The sequence below is a fragment of the Felis catus genome, chromosome D3 (genome assembly GCF_018350175.1).
Source record: "Felis catus isolate Fca126 chromosome D3, F.catus_Fca126_mat1.0, whole genome shotgun sequence".
Taxonomy (NCBI): Eukaryota; Metazoa; Chordata; class Mammalia; order Carnivora; family Felidae; genus Felis; species Felis catus.
In genome coordinates, this window is record NC_058379.1 from 45,181,729 (window position 1) to 45,202,396 (window position 20,668).

General features: G+C 40.5%; 1 long non-coding RNA gene and 1 pseudogene across 1 annotated transcript in view; both read right to left on the reverse strand.

The window, feature by feature from the left end:
* LOC109493357 overlaps window positions 1-14,480 on the reverse strand; it is an 83,874-nt gene extending 69,394 nt beyond the window's left edge. The window contains exons 1-4 of the long non-coding RNA XR_006588009.1: window positions 10,179-14,480; window positions 9,415-9,524; window positions 5,532-5,581; window positions 3,508-5,228 (exon numbers count right to left, since the gene is read on the reverse strand). This is a non-coding gene — a long non-coding RNA (uncharacterized LOC109493357). The remainder of the gene's footprint in view (window positions 1-3,507; window positions 5,229-5,531; window positions 5,582-9,414; window positions 9,525-10,178) is intronic.
* Window positions 14,481-14,489: 9 nt separating this feature from the next.
* LOC101098900 lies at window positions 14,490-20,502 on the reverse strand (annotated as a pseudogene).
* Window positions 20,503-20,668: the final 166 nt, after the last annotated feature.

A 20,668-nucleotide genomic window follows, 5' to 3' on the forward strand; every position in this document is an offset into this window, starting at 1 on the left:
GGAGAATTCGTTAGATGAAGCCTGCAAGGCATGGCCTGCTCTTGGAGAAATATGATATATTAATATCACATTTAACAGAATGTTATTTTCACAAAAGGCAAATTACTGGCCATCCACCTGTTTTAAATCTGCAGAATGCTGCCATAGGAGACAATGCCTGTGAACTTAGTCACCCACAGCAGCTTAACTCTCCTTTAGGCACACACGTTTCCACTGAACAGTAGTCATGTTTCTGATAAGCAGTATTTCCAAATTAGTCGGATTCTTTACTCAAATGTGAATCTAACAGGTTGCTAAGAAACCTACTCAAATTTCCCTGTCCAACTATGTTCTTACTCTGCCTGTCTTTTCCCACCATTCTGTGGGAGTCCAGAAAAATCGAATTTTGTTGTAATGAGAAACCAGGTCAGTTAGTGTCAGTGGCAACTATTAATATCTATGGAGGCTAAAAAATAAATTCAATATTTGGTCATAGAATTGGCCACGGTTATTATTATGTAGTATGATGATGATGATGATGATGATGATGATGATGATGATTCGTTTCTTCTTTTTTGTGTGCTATTGTACCTGCAACTCCAGGCCGGGAGGAAATGACTTCTGGAAACTGGCAGTTCTCAAAAAAAAGGAGAGCAGGTTGACACAAGCAGTCAAAAACCATCTTCTTGATAAAATGCTGCCCTTTCCCTCTAAGTAGGAACAACTGCAAAGGCATAATTAGCTTAGTCAAATCTATTGGAAGGAAAGCATCACTTACTCTCAAAAGGCAGATTCTGAGAAGCTGCTGCCAGCCCCAAACTCAGCAGCCTGGAGGTCCCAGATCCCACATGAGGGGCTGGACAAAGTCTTCCTCTCCTGGAAAATGAGTTTCTGTTTAGGCCCCTGGATGTGACCGGTCACTCCCTCTCTTCCTTTTCTCCTGCTCTTTGATTCTCTTTCCTGACGTGGTGAGTGGTACCCATCTCTTTTTGCTTTATGTCAGTTTTGTTCTTCTCATGGAGGAAATGAGAAGGATAGGAGGCAGGCCATGAATGATGTCCTCACTTTGTGCCTTCTCCTAGGTGACAGTTCACACGAGGCCAGGAAGTGGGCCATTCTCAGAATTGTTCCCCAAGAGCTTTCTTTGTTCTGTTTCCCTTATAAGCCTTCCTGACTTATTTTTGCTGTTGAGAAATTTGAACTCTTCATGGAATGAATATGAGGAAAACATTTTCTGTTTGTTTTCTTTTATTTTGTTTGTTTGTTTTTATTCTGGGCCTGCTATAAAATCTCTCAGAGAATCATAATGTTTTCATAAGGAAATCTCAAGCTTTTGTCTAGTGATCCTTCTCTTTGTTTCTCTACAAGAAGGAGGGGCTGGGAAGGTTTCCTGGTACCATCAGGGGACATCACTGACCTAGCAACAGGTCACTATGGTGAGTGCATGATGACAGCAGAAAGGCTGTGAGTGGAACAGGGATGTCGAGGGTAACTATTCAGGCAAGCTCTCAAGAAAGAATTCCAATGGGACCCTTTATCTCCAAAACAGATTAAGGTGCTGATTTTGCTGACTTCAAAGCATGACAATTCTGGCCAACCTTTTCTCAATAAAGCCATCAGAGCAGGCAGAAGAAATCCTATTCTCTTGATGCAATTGGAGACATGATTCTCAATACCATGGGGTGGGAGAATATACTTTTTCAAATTACATGTGGCCCTACCCACAGAATCACTGCCCTTGAGGAGAAAATGCTGCTCATTCATGGGGTGAGCTATATGCTTGATGGTGAGGAGGTTAAACAAAACAAAGCAAAACAAAACTGTTGGGAACCATAAGAATCTGCCGTGTGTGTGTGTGTGTGTGTGTGTGTGTGTGTGCGCGCGCGCGTGTGTGTGTGTGGTGTGTTTGGCCCATGAGAAAAAATTATTCCCAGCTCGCAGACTTTCCTGAAGTATGAACAATGTTAAGATGTCCAACTTTTGATTTGCACTTGAGATTTTAAATTTAATGTGACATATTAATGAAAGCAATGTGCGGTATTTACTCAAATCACAGTTTTCTTCAGGGTAGTGCAAGATTCAGTCATGGATAAATCAGGAGCGTACTCCAGACTCTGAAAGACAATAGACTAGAAATCAAAATGATGGGCGGGGGGAGGGGAGGACAGAAAGACACTACTCAAAAAAGAATTATTAAAGTTTGAGAGGCGAATGATACTACTTGAGGGAAGTATTAAAAGCCATGCAAAGTCATAAACTCTATGAAGGCAAACAGTTGCATACACTCTGCTCACCCTCATGGTGTGTATGTAGCAGCACTGGGGACCCTCATGGAGCTGGGGCCTGTGCTCTTCGTCACTGAGCATGCTTCTTTCCTGAATGTCAAGCCATTTGATGGCTTGACCCTGTAGACACATTTGGATGTAGCTAAGTTGTATGAGTGGTAATTAAAGTGAATTGAGAAACATACAGACTGAGCCTAACTAACATTTTAGTGAGGTTCAATAACACTGGTTTGATTTCAAATTTTTTTAATGTTTATTTATTTTTGAGAGAGAGAGAGACAGAGACAGAGACAGAGTGTGAGCAGGGTAGGGACAGAGAGAGGAGACACAGAATGTGAAGCAGGCTCCAGGCTCTGAGCTGTCATCACAGAGACCAATCTGGGGTTCGAACTTATGAACTGCAAGATCAAGACCTGAGCCAAAGTCTAACGCTCAACTGACTGAGCTACCCAAGTGCCCCAGCACTGGTTTGATTTTAGAAGGACACACATTTTTCTATTTAAAAAATTTCTCTGAGGGCTCTAAAGGGTCAAATGCATTTTTTATAAAGGTGAAAATGTATTCCTAAGCAAAATAAAAAAAGTTGAGACACAAATGTGAAATTTTCCTTGAAATCCAGGTACATGGAATTACAAAGATTCCATAGAAACTTTCTGGGAGCTACTATTTACTGAGTGCTCGCTATGTGCCAGACCAACTGAATGAATGAATAAATGAACGAATCAACAGCCCTATAGAATACTTATTAATATTTCCTTTTACCAATGAGGAAACTGAGGCTTGGAAGGCTGTAAGAAGTCTTCTTACACCCCATCTGTTAATATTCGAACAGAATTCAAACCCAAACTTTCTGACTTTATGAAATGTAAGAGAGATTCAAAACAGGGTGCTAGGAACAATCACATATCCCGAAAACCCCTCCAACTTAGGCTGGCTGATGAAGACAGCTTTTATTTTTCTCCTTGAAGTTCCTAACTTCCCCCAGTGAGTGCCAATGTCCTCATTCATTTTCTCACATTACTCATGTCTTTTACCCACAAAATTCTGGTTGAAATTAGTGGAATCTTCGTGCTTAAGAGCTTCTAATGACACAGAGAACTGGGAATACTAACCCAATGTTCTGATCTTTTTTAAAAGTCCAGACAGAAAAGAATATTGGCCCCAGCGGTCAAAACCCAGACAACTCCAGTTTTGATGGGACAGCTCCCAAAAAGTTCAGATGCTTCCCTGAACTTATCCAAACCTTGGGCGGTCTCCTGCTTTTCCGGAGGGAACATGCTTGGTGGATGATGCACCAAGTTTGAAACACATGGAGAATGCCCTCCATAGGGACTCTTGGGTCTTATGTGAGGTTAAATCCCAATTGCACATCAGGCTGCCATGGTATTTTTTCCCTGTAGAAATATAAGCAGGCTTTGTTGTGTTGCAAATGAAATTTCAACCACACAGCAAGCACTGGAAGTTATATTAGGTGAAGTTATCAAACTTCTGTTTACGGTCTTCATTATTAGGCACCTACCACATGTCAGACACTTTCCCAGATGCTTCACCTATGTTACTTCCTTAATCTTTTCAGCAAACCCGCAACATAGTTGTTATTTCCATTTAACAAATAAGGAAGAAAAAAAATGAATAAGGAAACTGAGGTCTGGGTTGATTAAGTAACATTCCCAGAGTCATGTGACTCGTAGGTGGCCGTTGACATTGGAACCAATTCTGCCCATGCCCAAAATTTGTGCACTCAACCACTCCATGATGTCCCCTGATCCACCCAGATCACCTGATACACCAAGAAAGACATGAACGAAGATTACATTGTGGATGGATTGTACTCTAGCTTTATTCCCATTTGACTGCAGCATTGTCTGGTCCATTCCAGAAGCAGAGATGGAAACAGTGGAGCTGGATGGCACCTCTGGTTCTTATATAGCAAACATGGGTAATGTGGCCAGGTTGCTAGGCAGAGGTCACCAGCTTCAGGCTAAGTGACAGGAGTTAATGAGTTCCAAGGCAAAGCAAACCATGAGGTTTGCAAATCTATGAGGTTCTCAGAGTCTGGAACCTCTGAGAAGCCATCAAAAAATTCTGACCAGACAGACTAAGAAATTCATGGGTTGACTTTAGAAATCAGAAATAAATCAGGAAGAAAAAAACAATCAATGTACAAACCAATTCCATAAACACTAGAACCTCATAGAATCATTAAAAGTCCCCATAACTTAGGCCTGACTGAAACTGTGGTCCCTTCACTGTAGTAATTTAAATCAACTATTTATTTTGGCTTCTCTGCTCAATGACTTGTTCTAATCGAAATGCTTTGATGAGATGTACAAAAAGAATAAAAATATGATTGAGAAGCCAGAGAGTAATATCTTGGTTTAAAACAATTGTGAACATAAATTTTAATCTTTGGCCATATTATAGGGGCCACTTTGACTAGGGCAAAGACTTCTAAGGTCTTATTTAGAAAAGAATTTTGGGTTTTAGAGCGGGTGTAAATGCATTCTAACACTATCCCTACAGAAGATATTTCCACCAAAAAGACCTCTTATTCTGCTTATAAATCAATGTACATTTGATATCTAAAACTATGTATTTTGGAGGCTTCTATAATAACCTATGGCTAAGAAGCTAAGGTCAACTTCATGCTGAGTTTGAGCAATATTTGTGGGACTTGGGTTCCTGCTTTTCCTACAAGAAAACCAGTATATTTCCTTCCTTCTTTACATGAAATACCTCCATTAATCTACATAAAATTCATCTCTTGGTAGTGTGCTTATCTGAATTGGATATTATCTTTCTGAAGCCAATAGCAATAATAAATGACAAGAGTTAATATTTGTTACAATATTACCATATATCAGGTATCCTCCAGCAGAACTAGGTTTGAAGCCTGGCCAAGCTATTTGACAACGTGGGGGCCATGGACAAGTTACTTATCTCTCAAATCATCAGTTTTCTTACCTACAAATTATGATAATAATACATTGGTTTAAAAAAGACAATTACCGTATGATTTCACTTACATGTGGAATCTAAAAAAACAAATGAACAAACAATCAAAAAGACTTTTAAATACAGAAAGCAAACTTGGTGATTGTCAAAGGGCAGGTGGGTGGGGGATGGAGAAATAGGTGAAGGGGATTAAGAGGTACAAAATTCCAGGAATAAAATAAATAAGTCAAGGAGATGAAAAGTACAGCATAGAGAATATAGTCAATAATACTGTAATAATGTTGTATGGTGGCAGATGGTGACTATGCTTACCATGGTGAGCAGTGAGTAATGTATAGAAGCATCATCACCATGCTGTACACCTGAAACAAATAGAACATTGTATGTTAATTAAACTTCAATTAAAAAAAGAGAGAGAGATGCAAGTGGAAATTGAAAACTAAAGGAGACTTAAAAGACTAAAAACCAAAAACCCCAATGACCCAACATTTGTTTGTGCAGAAAAGTCAATGGGATAACATATGTTGTATTAATTTGCTAGGGCTGTCCTAATAAATACCACAGAGTTGGTGGTTTAAACAAAGGAAATTATTTTCTCACAATTCTGAAAGTTAGGAGTCATAGATGGAGGTATCAGCAGGGTTGATTTGTTCTGAGGCCTCTCTCCTTAGCTTATAGATGGCTGTCTTCCCTCTGAGTCTTCACATGGTTTTTTCTCTGTGTGTGTCTGTGTTCTAATCTCTTCTTTTACATAAGACCAGTCAGTTTGAACAAGATCTATCCTAATGACCTTGTTGTAACTTAATTATCTTTCTACAGACCCTGTCTCCCAATCCAGTAACATTCTGGGGTACTAGAGGTTAGGATTTCAACATATGAATTTTAGGGGGAAACAATCCTAAAACATAGGTGAAATGCCTAGAACATCGCACACTTTCAATAAATGCTGGTTCCCTTCTCTTCCCCACTTCCAAGGTGGGTGTAAAGAAGACACAGAGCATGTAACACATGCTCTTTGAGTGGATTGTTCAGATTCTTTAACAGATACTAAAATAATCCCACTTAAAATGGAATGTTCATTGCTGTTCATTGGAAGGCCTTCAGTTTAAAATCAGAGGCAAACTAGATTTCACTTTATATCTTAAAAAGTGCACATCAAGGTACAAAGACGAGTTTTTACTTCCTGAGTTCTCAGCTCCCATTGATTTAACTTCTAATCAAGGGCAAGGAAAACACTAGAATATGGTGACAACGATGATGATGTGACAGGGTGATAACAGCAGCTCACATTTACTGGGGGCCATAACATAGGAAGCCTTTTAAATGCATTCTCCCATTTGATCTAACACAACTTATACAAATGATTAGCTGTGTGTGGTCTTCCAAATAAACTGACGTGTGTGTGTGTGTGTGTGTGTGTGTGTGTGTGTGTGTTTCAGGAGAACACATTACAAATTTCTACACTAAGAAAGAGTAAAATCAATGTTGATTTCATGAGAGGACCCACCAACCTAGATGATCATTGCCACTCTAACTGTGGTTTTGCTGATATTTAAGGACACATACATTATGTCTGAATTGACTAGAAAATTCTGACATCCACTTTTGGAACTGGAGCATATTCTGGAGTACAGAGATTCCTTGATAGGTGTTAACTGACCAGGAGAGCTGAAGATAACCAGCGTTCAAGTCCTTCTCTACCTAGCACACTGCTCTGCATGGTATGAAGACAAAAAAATATTTGTGGAATGAAAAGACAGGCCACCCCACCAGACTTCTGAGTTGCTCTCTCTTTTCAGGATCAGCATGGCTAACAGTTCTGATGGACTCACTGATCAAACAGTTGTCTGTGCCCCTCTTCACTCAAGAGACCCCCAAGAACACACTGCTGCAGAATGAGGGGGGCCAACACTTGGCTCCTTTGTAATTTACTCTCAAGTGTTTTAGGGGTTTTGAGCAAGAGTCTTAGTCATGTGAACATATCTGTAAAACTATTGTTGGGAAAACAGAAAGAACAAATGTTGAAATTCCCAAGTTTTTATTTAGTGGCACTTCTACATCCACCTCCCAAGAGAAACAGATGTGGCAGCTGTCACTGACAGTGATGGAACCACACATTTAAAAATGTTGTAAATCACAGAAATATAAAGGCCACTGTAATGCCTATCAGATTCTACTTTGCCTCTGTCGGAAGAGGCAGGCTGCCTCTTCCTCGTTTAGAGGAACCAATGCAACTGCCCATTAAAAAGGGTCAAGTAGGCATATTTTTTGGTAACTCTTCCAGACTTGAACGAAGGCATAGAGGAGACAGATGCATGCAGGATGTATTCAGAGAGTTGCTTTCCGTCAGCTTACTCTCTGGACATGATCAGGCCTGCAGGCAGGGTTTTTGAGTTTCTGGCCTGCTGTCAACCCCATTGAGCAGCAGCCTTGGCTGGGTCATACACAACATTTTTTCTGTCTGAAGGATGACCTGGTTAGCAAAGGACAAATAGTAGGGCTCCCAAAAAATAATTAAGGCTTTGGACCCCTTTCTGCAAACACAAATCTGTGTGAGGTTTTCTGGAGAAAATGCTGTAGACTGCATTCCAAAGGCCAAAAGGCAAAACACCACACTGGTCAGTAACCCATGTTCTCTCCATAAATAGCACCATGCCTTTATGAAGCAATGAGACAGAATGTTAGACAGCCCTATTTGTGGTACCAGCCGAATGGAAGCTTTAACAACAGACACGAATATGACCAAGACAACGAAAGGGATGGACATAAGACAAATTCAGCCAATGCACAGTCTGAACAAGTCACTTAACTGCTTAACTACTACTTGGGGCCTCAGTCTCCTCAGCTCTAAAGTTAGGCTAATAACTCTGCTCTATAAGGTAATCCATTTAACCAGAACAGATTCCCTACCACATGTGCGGTTAATGGCTGGTGGTGACGATCAAATAAAATGTGAGGACCCAGATGAGCAGCTGCTTCATAAAAGGCTTTCCGCAAATGTTTGTTGACTATGGAGAGGGGTTGGGAAAGGAGGAAGCTATGGACTTCCTTTGAAAATGTGGGCATTTATTCAGATTCCTGAATTATTTATTAAAAATATTAAAAATCGCTTTCTTCTATTGGAATAATGATTAAGCACTAGAAACAGACAACAAAGACCCTGGGAACAGAAAATTATGACAGGAAGAATGAGCTCTGTTCCAGCTCAGGGGGACCTTGACTGAGCTTTGACATATGTGAATAGACTCCCAGAAGACTCCATGGCTTCAGATCTAGGTCTAAGTAGGTAAAGAGTGGAGGGGAAAGGTGCTGGGGTGGGGAGTGATGAAAGGGGAAAAGTAATATATTGCAACAAAAAGTATAGGATAATTCCTAGGAACAAACTAACAGACATGTTTATCCTGTCAGAAGCCTTAGTGATTTCAGTGGTTGTCTGGAGGAGGGGAAAATTGAGTTAGTGTTAATCATGCTCCCAAGTTCAAATCTAGCTTCTAACAAAATAGACAATAACTGGTAACACCATTCCTGATCCTCACAACACCCAGGGTCAAGGCCTGGCCGGAATTACCCAACAGGATTTCAGACTAGGCCTGGAAACATGTGCATTTAAGCTTATTCTGTAATGCACACTCCATGTAGAAATGGATTTTTCTCAATCTAATTTTAAGAAAATCTGAACTTAATAAGAGTAACTGGGTGCTTTAGGTAATCCCATACTTTTTTCGTAGGAGAAGTATTTTGTGGCAAAAGCCAGACAATGGCATTAATCACACCTATCTCAGGCCCAAGTTTGGATAGTAGCTTTTTTTTTTTACTTTAATAGAAAAATAGAAATCTTTTTTAACTACCATATACCCTTTAGTTGCCTTTTCCTTGTGTTTTGTGATTTCTTTTGTCATTATTGTGCTCCTCTAAGGGTTAACAGAGGTTAACAAAGATGACCTTGGGGAGCTGGAGGAGTTAGTGCTTCTAAAAATCTCCTGGGTGGGGACTACAGATGGCAGGTCAAAATTGACATCATTCTTCAGCTGCCTGGTATGCACCTTATGAAACCAGGCACACCCATGCTAAAATAACAAATTGGCCCATACTCAGGGAAAATCACAAATGTGTTTCTTCTTCCAATGATATATGTAGTAGAAGCAAAGGGTGGAGGTTGAGTATGGAGAGAGTAGAAGAGGAGGTGAAGGCAAACCAGAGCATCCAGTGCAACCAATCTGTGATGAGACCCTCCAAATGCTGGAATGTCTTCCATGCAAAGATGCTCAGGATGAGTCCAATTTTAGCCCAGGAGAAATGAATCATCTATAGGGCAAAAGGTTTAAAGAGAAAAAAAGTATTATTCCAAGTATGCAGTGTTGTCTGCATCCAAAACTTCTAGGTCAAATACAGTGAAGAACTGATGTGGGAAAAAGAAAGCAGCCTGAGCTCTCTGTGCTCTGGGTTGGCTGGCGGCTGTCCTCGTCCTCACACCACTGATGTCCCGGCCCTGTTGGTGGGCTATGGGAGGAAAACTCAGGCCTTGTACCTCTTGATGCTTGGGAAATGCAGGCTGGGGAGTTTCTGACTTGTATGCACTTTAATTAAAGGGAATATGACCTCTTCTACAATGGAGATGATGATAATAAAACATCCCCAAAAAGAATGGGGGCATACACAGGCTTATACATTTCTCCAAGCTTTGTGGAAGGCAAGAGGGTTAGAAACAGTAAAATCTTGTTTGCTCTTGCAGCTCTGAGTAACTTAAGGGAGAAAGAGCTCAGAAAATAATTGATTAGATGCCAATTCACATAGCTCACTTAGTCTGCTTTTTATTATCAGTATTTCTTTAAAAGGCTAATAGATCCTGTTCTTGACAAGCATGAAGCCAGAAGGTGGGCTCTTATCCAGTGTTTTCATTTTTCAGCCCTCAAGAGGCAATGATTAGATCTTACTATTGAATGCACAAACCACACTCACTGTGTGAACTCTCTGAGAGCGCTCTCCACCTAGGGATAAAAAAAGTAGAGAAGTTTTATTGGAAGGATTGTAAAAGAAAGAGGGAAGAGCATTCTGGGTCTCTTCAGGCCAAATGATTAGGGATGAGTTGACTTTCTTATGATCACTCTAAATCTACTCTCCCAGGGAGGAGGGAAACCTGAGAAGACTAGACTTCAGTGATTTAATTCCAGGTCTAAGAATAGCCAAACCTGGGTTGGACAGGAGCAAGCAAAAGTCAACCACTGAAAGAGCATTGCGAAGTAAGCAAAGTCCTATGAATCCTAGGTAATTGCTGTCAGTGGAGTTTCTCTCTTCCACATCTCATAAACTATAACTGAATTTAGGAGAATATGCCAATCAATGGATGCTCTCCACAGATTACATGATCTAAAACTGAGCTACAATGAGCCAAACACGATTAAAATGTGCTTCCAGTCATAATTTCATGACAATACTTCTCAGAGGCATTGTCCAGTCCAGTAAGCCCTGGACACATTTTATTCATTACAACGCAGTCAATATCAAGTTGCCACACACCGTATCTGTGTCTGTCATGTATATACCCTCAACATATACTAAAAGTGCAGTGCTCTCTCCTTCAGAATGGGGTTGATTAGTGAGTCTCTGGTATGCCCTTGGGGGTTACCTATCCACTTCAATCATAGGTCCAGTGAATGAAAAGAGAAAAGACCTTTTCTCCAAGGAGGAATACATGCCAAGGGAACGGATGGCCTAAAGCCTAACTCCTGGGATTAGCTTCTAGATAATCCCAGTTCCTTCTGATGGCAGATTCTTCCTGTGAGGTGCTGGAAGGGTGGCTGAGCTGGAGCTCCTTTACAGTATCTGGTTGGTTCAATGAAAATACTTTTCAGTATTTACAGAATAGTATTGAGAACATAGCCTTCAGTAAAACCGATGTGTAGAAATGACAACGTAGATGAGTCCAGATATGAAAAAGGCAACACACAAATCAGTCTTATTATTTCAAGGGCACTTTCCATGTTGCCTATCAGTGCAATTGTGCACTGAGGGCGAGCCCATTTGTGTTCCCTGGAAGCCATGGGAAACAGGTGGGTAACACTCAACCCCAGGGAAGCTGACAGGTGAAGTGATAGAATGCAAACCCATCTTTTCCATTCTGTGAGGGGTAAGATGCCATGAATAGCACTTTCCCCAGAGTATGTCACAATATACTATTTTTTTTAAGGGAGGTTAAATCTGTTTGAGCCTTGGAAAATTTGTTACTATAACCATAGCAAAGCTGATGTGAAACCCAAATATCATTGTACTTTATTATTCTGCTTTGTCTACTATGTTTTTCCCATGGATCTTACTACGGAAATGCTTGGCCAAGTTCTCACCCTTTGCCACTCAATGGGATGCATGTATTTGAAGGCTGATAGGCAGTTGGGAAAGGTAGCTGTCACACTTTTATGCGGAGTTTAAAGAATTGACACCACCGTGTCAACTACTAACACTCTGTATTAAAAATGTTTCCAAATATTCTAATTTAAGCCCTTTTATTAGATAGGGTTTGTTCATTGCCTGGGGTCTGTTGTCTTCTCATACTCTTGGCTGACTTACCTTCACCCCCTGGGCACTTGGGAACACACTCCCAGCTGGGTGGAGAGGCCTCTAAGAGCTGCCAGATTTAGAATGAGCATGTCCTTCACAGAAAAGTAATTAAAATGTTCCAGTGTAGTTCCTCTGAGAGAGCTAGAAACTCTCAACTTCTCTCCTGCTAGTTTATCAAAAAACTCCTGGGTAGACATTGAACACCATTAACAGTGCCAAACATAGAATGTTTTTTTTATATAGAAATAATGTATGTATTTATTCTTAAGGCCAAATGAAAGTCCACTATTCTCTTTTTAGACATTTTTATTTGATGGGGTGTATGCATGTGTGTGCTTGTGTGTGTGTGTGTGTGTGTGTGTGTGTGTGTGTGTGTGTGCGTGCATGAGAGAGACAGAGACAGAGACAGAGACAGAGAGCCACCCCATAGGAGAGCCAGATGGTGTCCTGGTCTAACTGAAGTCCATGTTGTATGCTATTTTTCAAAGAGGTGCAGTAAGAATCTTTGAGAATTCACCAGTCTCTTCCAATTTTTATCATTTCACAGTTACTTTCAGAAGCGGCTTACTAAGAGCATCTCATTTAAGCCCAGGAGTAAGTTAATATATCAAGAGAAACATTCAAAACCTTGATGCCTTTTGTTTGTAATTTCCTTGTGTGTTTTATGTCCCCCAGAGCAGATAAACAAGGGATGTTCACTAACTAGAGTCAGAAACCTCTCAGCCCAAAATGTCTGGAAAATCCTATGTTCTGTTAGTTCTAATATACATGCATCAGCCATAAGGGATGTCTAATAGTGCAAGACAATAAAATCCCTTCATGTTTTCTGTTTTAGGGAAATCCTGCATGGTTGCATTAGGGTCATAAAAAATTACTAATGTGTTTTCTCATGGCGCTGGGCCATAACATAAGGCCCTGTGCAATGGTATTGTAAGCAGCCTGTAATCACAAACAAATGTATTCCACCAGCAGATGAGATGTTATATGAGAAAGTGTGAGAGGTTAGAGTTTGAGCCTTGGTGTCAGCTATGAAGCAGGTCCCTCCATAGTTGAAGACCCCAGAGGCCATGCAAATGAAAATGACAGTGCCTGGGAGATGGGGGTGGGAAGGGGGATGCCAAGAGAGATGAGGTCATCACAAAGAACATCCAGTTTCCCTCTGAATGGAAAATAAGAAAAGGCTTCAACTCTGGTGCTATCAGGACTGAGAAAGGAGGTGGAGTTGGTGGGCCAGGTTGAGGGAGATTTGGGAATCTCCATGAGGAGGAGACAAGTGACAGGATGGAGGATGAGTCAAACACAGAGCCAGAAGTCCTGGAGCCAGCCTTGTATCAGCAAGTGGAATGGGTTGGCTGCTTCTGTCACCACTTATCTAACGTGTGCAATATCAGCTTAGTGCGCGAGGAGGTAGACCGTTAACATAATGGCAAGGGTTGTCCCCACTACAGGTCTGGTTTGGAAGGACACTCAGGGCTCCTTTCATAGACCAAGCATCATTGGCATCATTCCGTCCAGATGAAAGGAAACTCTCATGAAGAAGTTGATGCGTTTTATCTTAGCTTCCAAAAAAGAAGTTTTGAGCTGTGAACAGTGACATTTCTCCAGGTTAGTTTCTGTGACAAGGAGGAATGTTTTCCAGAATTCTCAGATGTGGGAGGAAAAAAGCCATAGGAGCAGTACAATCAGATTACTCAGAAACAGTGCATTTACCCAGAAACAATGGTGTGCAGTGGAAACGTACCAGTTAAAAATCCTGGCTCCACCACTCCCTGACTGATTTTGAGCAAATTATTTATGCTCTCCAAACCTTGCTTCCCTCTTCTGAAAACAGGGAGAGAAATATCTGCCTTAATGATTGTTGTAAAAATAAATCTCCCACTTTAACCACTACTTTTATGCCAGCAACTTTCAGGTCTTTTCTCTCCAGCCCAAATTTCTTTTCCAAGTTTCACGTCCATACACTCTAACCCATGTCCCACAGGCTTTTCAAAACCAAATGTTCCAGACGGAAACCATCATCTTTCCTCTCTCTAACCTCACAGATCTGTTTTCTACTCAGTTAAAGATGCCATCAGGTGTCTCCAGAAAACTTATCTCTCGAATTTCTTTCTCCCTGTCACCACTCTCCAATCAAATAAACTGCCAAGTTTCAGCTCTTGATTCCAGCTCTCTTGAACCTTAGTAGCTATACCTCCATCTCTAGTTTGGGTGCCTAGATCACTGTAAGAGTCCTCTGTCCCTAAGGTTGGCCCATTCTCCACAATCCATCCAGAGACATCTTTGGGAAGAGCAAGTCATTTTGGTTTACTCCCCTCCTTACACAACGTCTCGCTGCCCTCAGGATATTTCTCACCCTGGCTGGCAAGATCCAGTCCTTTCTTACCACCCTGGCATCATGTTTGGTCTCCATAGTTCTGGCATTGTAAGTTCTCTCTATCCTGAACACTGTTGACTTTCATTCACCTCTGGGCCTTCACAGAGGTTGTTCTCTCTGCCTGGAATCTGCTTCTCTCCCCGTGTCTCCCCTCCCCCTTACCTGACTAATTGCCACTCATCCTCAGGTCAACGTAGATGTCACCTCCCATAAGAGCCTTTCCTGTGTCCTCGAGGCTGGATATGTACTCTATCATGTGCTGCCACCATACCTTAGAATCTCCTTATCACAGGCACATAGACCTCACAGTACTGGACTATCCTACAATTGCCAGTCTCCTCTACTAGACAGTAAACTCTTTAAGGACCTTGTATCTTCTTTAAAGGAAGGAAGAGAGGAACGGAATAATGTGACATGTTAAGCACCTAACACAGAATCAGTCACATGAGCACCTAGCACAGGATCAGTCATATGCCAACAAATGCTAGTCTCCACTCTATGTTGATAAAATACACATCTTTACTTTTCCGAACTGGGGCCTATAATTACTTTTTCACACTGAGCAAAGTGGTGAAGTCTCTTCACATCCAGGAATGCTAAATTTCTATAGTCTGCCAAGTGTGCCCCAAACTCAGCAGGCTGTATCAGTTTCAGAAGCTTCCAGATTGAAGGTTTTGTCTGACAAGGTCTTTATTCTCCTTCACTTTTTTTTTTTAAATTACTAGACTGTATTTTCTAGAGCATTCACTGAGTGAAAAATACAGAATCCTCATATACCTCCTTACTTCTCACCCACACACAGTTTCCCCTATTATTAACATCTTGCATTGGTGTGGTACATTTATTACTATTGATGAACCAATGTTCATACATTTTTATTAACTAACGTCCGTAGTTTACAATAGGATTCACTCTTTGTATCATACAAATTTGGGGGTTTTGATGAATGTATGACATGTATCCACCATTATGATATCATACAGAATAGTTTCGTCCTAAAAGACTCCAGTGTTCCAGTAAGACTCCTTACCCCTTCCCACACTCCCAAACTCCTGGCAACCACTGATATTTTTATTGTCTATAGTTTTGTTTTTTCCAGAATGTCCTACAATTGGAATCATACAATATGTAGGCATTTCAGATTGTCTTCTTTTACTTGATAATTAGCTTTTAAGGTTCCTTCCTGTCTTTTCATGGCTTGATAGATTATTCCTTTTTATCACTGAATAATATTCCATTCTCTGGATGTACTACAATTTGTCCATTTACCTGTTGAAGGACATATTGGATGCTTTTAATTTGGAGCAATTATGAATAAACATTTATGTGAACATTTCTGTGTAGACATGAGTTTTCAATGTATTTGTGTAAATATCAAGGAGCACAATTGGTGGATCATATGGTAGACTATGTTTGGCTTTGTAAGAAACTGCCAAAATGTCTTCCAACGTGGCTGTGCTATTTTGCATCCCCACCAGCAGTAAGAGCTCCTGCTGCTCCACATCCTTGTCAGTATTTGGTGCTGTCAGTGTTTGGGATTTTTGCCATTTGAATAGGTGTGCAGCAGGATCTCTTTGTTGTTTTAATTTGCAATTCTATAAAGATTTAATATTGAGCATCTTTTCACGTGCTTATTTTCCATCTGTATATCATCTTTGGTGAGGTATTTGTTCAGTTTTTGGCCTACTTTCTGTTGTTGTTGTTGCCCAAGGTTTATTGAAGATAATACAGCCCAATAGAAAGCTTCAAACAGATCCACGTGGTGTTTTGAAATTGATCCAAATTGTAGACTGAGTGTCTACAACCTGCAGATTGGACAGACTGCCAAAGTCCAAGAGTTTCAGCATTTCCTTAGAATCAGAATCTACTTCAATGATCTCCTGATCCAGGGCTGAGACCTCAGAAACATAATTCTTTCTTCTCCTCCTGCAGTATGGTGATATTCCTCTCACCAGGCCTCTCTGAATCCGCTTCATTAGATGTGTGACATAGCTTGCAATCTTGTTGTGAGCTTCTTGCTGGGAATAATGGTGATCTCCTCACATATGTGCTCATTGGCATGGAAGTACTTCCAGGAGTGTGTAGTGCTTCTCAATGATGACTCGGGTGGCCTTCTTCATGGTTTTGGTGTGAATGCAGCCTGTGTTGGTGGAGAGGGTAAAAGTAATTTTTGCCTACTTTTTCACTGGGTTTCATTGTTCTCTTATCATTGAGTTTTAAGAATTCTTTGCATATTTTGGCTACAAGTCTCTTATCAGATGTGTGTTTTACAAATATAATCTTCCAGTCTGTGGCTTGTTTTTCACTCACATAACCTCCTTCACTTTTTAAAAAAGTTCATTTATTTATTTTGAGAGACAGGGAAAGAGAGGGTGAATGGGGGAGGGGCAGAGACAGAGAGGGAGAGAGAATCCCAAGCAGGCTCTGTGCTGTCAGCACAGAGTCTGACATGGGACTCAATCTCATGAACCATGAGATCATAATCTCAGCCAAAATCAAACTGGACTCTTAACTGATTGAGCCACCCAGGCACACCATCCTCATTTTTGAATGACAGTTTTGAGGGATATAGAACTCTAGGTTGGTTGGTTTTTTCTTTTAACATTTTAAATATTTCACTCTTCTCTCTTGTTGCTTGCATGGCTTTTGATGAGATGCCCAATGTAATTCACACCTTTCCTCCCCTATATGTAAGATGTTTTGTTTCTCTAGCTTCTTTAAGGATTTTCTCTTGGTCATTGATTCTCTGAAATTTGAGTATGATATGCCAAGGTATATTCCTTTTGATATTTATCCAACCTGGTATTCTCTGAGCTTCCTGAATCTGTAGTTTGGTGTCTGTTCTTGGCCATTATCATCTCAAATATTTTCTCTACTCCATTCTCACTTTCTTCTCCTTCTGATATCCCAACTATACATAAGTTTCATCTTTTGTAATTGTCTCATGGTTCTTGGATGTTCTGTTTTATTTCATTTCCACTTGTTTTTCCTCTATGCATCTCAGTTTGAAAAGTTTCTATTGACATATCTGGAAGCTCACTGACTCTTTCCTCATTCATATCCAGTCTACTAATGATTCCATTGGAGATATTCTTCACTTCTGTTACAGTGTTTTTTATATGTAGCCTTTCTTTTTTATTCTTTCTTAAGAGTTTCCATCTTTTTGCTTACATTAACCACTTGTTTTGCATGTTGCCTATTTTCTTCCATTAGAGCCTTTAACATATTCAACATAATGATTTTAAATTCCCTGTTTAATAATTCTAGTAACTGTGTTATATCTATGTATGGTTCTGACACTTGCTCTCTTTCTTCAGGCTGTGTTTTTTTTGTTTGTTTTTTTTGCCGAGTAATTTTTTGTTGAAAGCCTTATGTGATGTATCAGGTAATAGGCCATTAGTGTGAGATTTTGTGTTAACCTAGCTAGGAGTTGGGCTGTGTTTAATGTTTGCTGGAGCTGTAGGTGCCAGAAGTTTCAAAGTTCTCTTACATCCTTGTTGTATCTCCCTTGTTAACTTTGGGCTTTCCTAAGTACTTCACCTTAGAGAAAACCTGTCTCTCAGAACTCTTTCAGCTGTAGGCCACTGTTATTATACTGAAGCCCTGTTGGTGGCAGTGGTGGGGGTATATGTGGAGGAGGGGAAGCATTCTATAATCTTATTACTAAGCTCAGTCTCTAAGTGGGCCTGTGTCCCTGGGCAATGCCCTTCAGAGCTATCTTAGCTATCTTCCCTTCCTCCTTAGACAGGCTAGAGAGGAGTCTGTGAAAATTAAGTGTAGGGAAAAACTGTTTGTTTGGGGCCTTAGTGTACATCCTCTGCTCCTAGAAGCAGTATTGGGATGGTAGGTGTTGAAAAGAGTGAGAAGGACAAATCTTTCAGGAGACCTAACTCTGAAAAAAGGCTGGAGATTCTAGGATTGACTCAAATAGAATGTGGAGCAAGAGCGTGGTAGCTGGGGTGATAATGTGGTGATATTAACTGGCTGATGGTTTCTCTATGGGTTAAAGAATGAACAGGGAAGTTCTGGACTAGAAAACAAAATGAAGGTGAAATTATTAAGGAAGGTTTAGATGATTCAAGGATTGAGAGAATGAATGAGTCAACTAGACAGAAACCGCAGGTTATATAAATCATGGTCAGTGAGCTAAACTACATTAAGGTTCTGTGAGTGACCATGTGCATCAACTGTAACAAAAACTGGCATGTGTCTGTGACTAGTAGAAACCAGCCCATTAGAGTGCATTAAGCATAGACATTACAGATCCACCCTGGCTGTTTTGCTGATATGCAGGGTGAGAAGGATATAACTGAGAACTTTCCCCAACAACATAGCATACAGATATTTAAATGTTATTTGAAGCATATCATGATCCTAAATTAGCAGCTAATACACCCAGTTGACACATTCAATACAGCTAGAAGCCCCATTCCATTTCTACCCTAGACTAACCAGCCCAGTTTGCTCAAGGTCAAGAGCAGGAAAAAAAATTGACTCCTGGTTTTTCAAATAGTTTGTTTTTTATAATGGAAAATCTCTGCTTCAGTCTCATTGCTTTATACTTATCACTGATGTACAGGCCAACTCTAAGATTTATTTACATTTTAGTAAGGTAGTTTTCCTCTTTAGAAAGAACAGACTATACTATGGTGGAGAAACCACATGATGGAGGGAGAACAGAGCAGAGTAAATGGGAAGGGACAGCTGTCCTGGGATACAAGGACAGGCTGTATACATTGTCTAAGGACATGCTTATACATTATACAAGGACATGATGTATAAGGGAATCAAAACAAAATAAAGCAAAAACAATACAGCTTCTTGTTCTTTGTGGTAGTGTAAGCAGATAAGTGGTCATGGAAATCATTTCCTCAGAGCCTTGTGTTTGAGCTTTACTTGAGATTTGTTTCATCACATGGTCTTGAAACAAGATATGACCATTCATTCAAAATACTTATTAATATTTTCTAGCCTACTATATGCCAAACATTATTCTAGGTGCTAGGCATATAGCCATGAATAAAACACACCAAAAATTCCCTGTATACATGGAGCCTACATTTTGTGGATGAGAGGGAGAACATCAGTAAATAAGTAAAATAAATAGTATATCAAATGATGATATGTGTTATGGGAAAAAATTAAACAGGAAAAGGGAAGAGAGTGCTGGGATGAGAGATATGGTTGCAATTGTAAGTTAGCTGGGAAGCTTTCTAATAAGGTGACACTTGAGCAAAGACCTGAAGGAGGTATGGGAGTGAGCCACATGGCTCCCTGAAGGGAGAACACTGCAAACAGAGGGAATAGTTAGTATAAAATTCCCAAGTTAGGGGCATTCCTGGAACAGTGGGGAAACAGAAAGCAGGTGTGTGGCTGGAGAGGCATCAGAACAGAAAGAATAGAAGATGAAATCAGAAAACTTTTAGGTGCCAGGTCATGGAAGGCCTTGTAAGTCATTGCAAGGACTGTCTTTTACCCTCAGTGAGATGGGGGCTATTGGACAATTTTGAGCAAAATATGTCATTTCAATATGACATGAAATGACATATTTTAAAGACTCACTGTGCTGTGTTATGGGTGCATTTTAGAGGTACAAGGGAAGAAGCAGGGAGAAAGCTACTGGTAGCTTCCAGTAAAGAGACATGGTGACTTGGCCAGGGAAGTAATGGAGGTGGTGAGAGGGTTCACATTCTGGATACATTTTAAAGACAGAACTGACAGAACTTTATAACAGATAGGATGTGGAGTGTGAGAGGAAAGAGGAGTCAACAATGACTCTGAGTTTTTAGCCTGAGCAACTGAAAGGAAAGAGTTGCATTTCTGAGGTTGGGAAACAGGATCACAAAAGGTATGGAGGAATGGTCATGAGCTTGGTTTGGCTTCCAAATGTTAGGGTGTTGGAGAGATGAAGAAGAACCAGCAGAGGACAATGGAAAGGAACAGCCAGGGATGTAGCAAGAAAATGCAGAGAATGTGGTGCCCCAAAAAGATCAAGTAAAGAAAGTGCTTCAAGGAGGAGGGGTTGATAAACTGTGTCAACCGTTCAGATAATGCAAATAAAACGAGGACTGAGAACAGGCCTGTGGATTTAGCCATGGATGATATGAGCAACCCTGACAATTGCGGTGCCCATGATCATGTACGGTAATACTTTAAGCAAGAAAAGAAAAATAAACTGCATATAATTCCAGGTTGAGAAATGAGGAAATGGGGTCATTGTCAAAAGGCTGAAGTCTACTTGGCAAGTTCTCTGAACGGTAAAGGTGTGACTTTGGTCCTATCTCACCTCTATGCCCAATCATTGCTCATTAATTATGGTTCACCTTTGCTGGTGAGTTCAGGGATAGGGTCCATGCCTTCATCATGTAACCTTGAACCATGCCCAAAATTACTTAGATTTCCTCACTGTGAAAACAAATATAATGGTCACCACTAAACTAAAATATCAAAGCCTGGGAATTGCTGGCCTGAGGGAACAATGCTGGCACTGGATTTTCTGAAAAGGAAAGCCACATTCCAC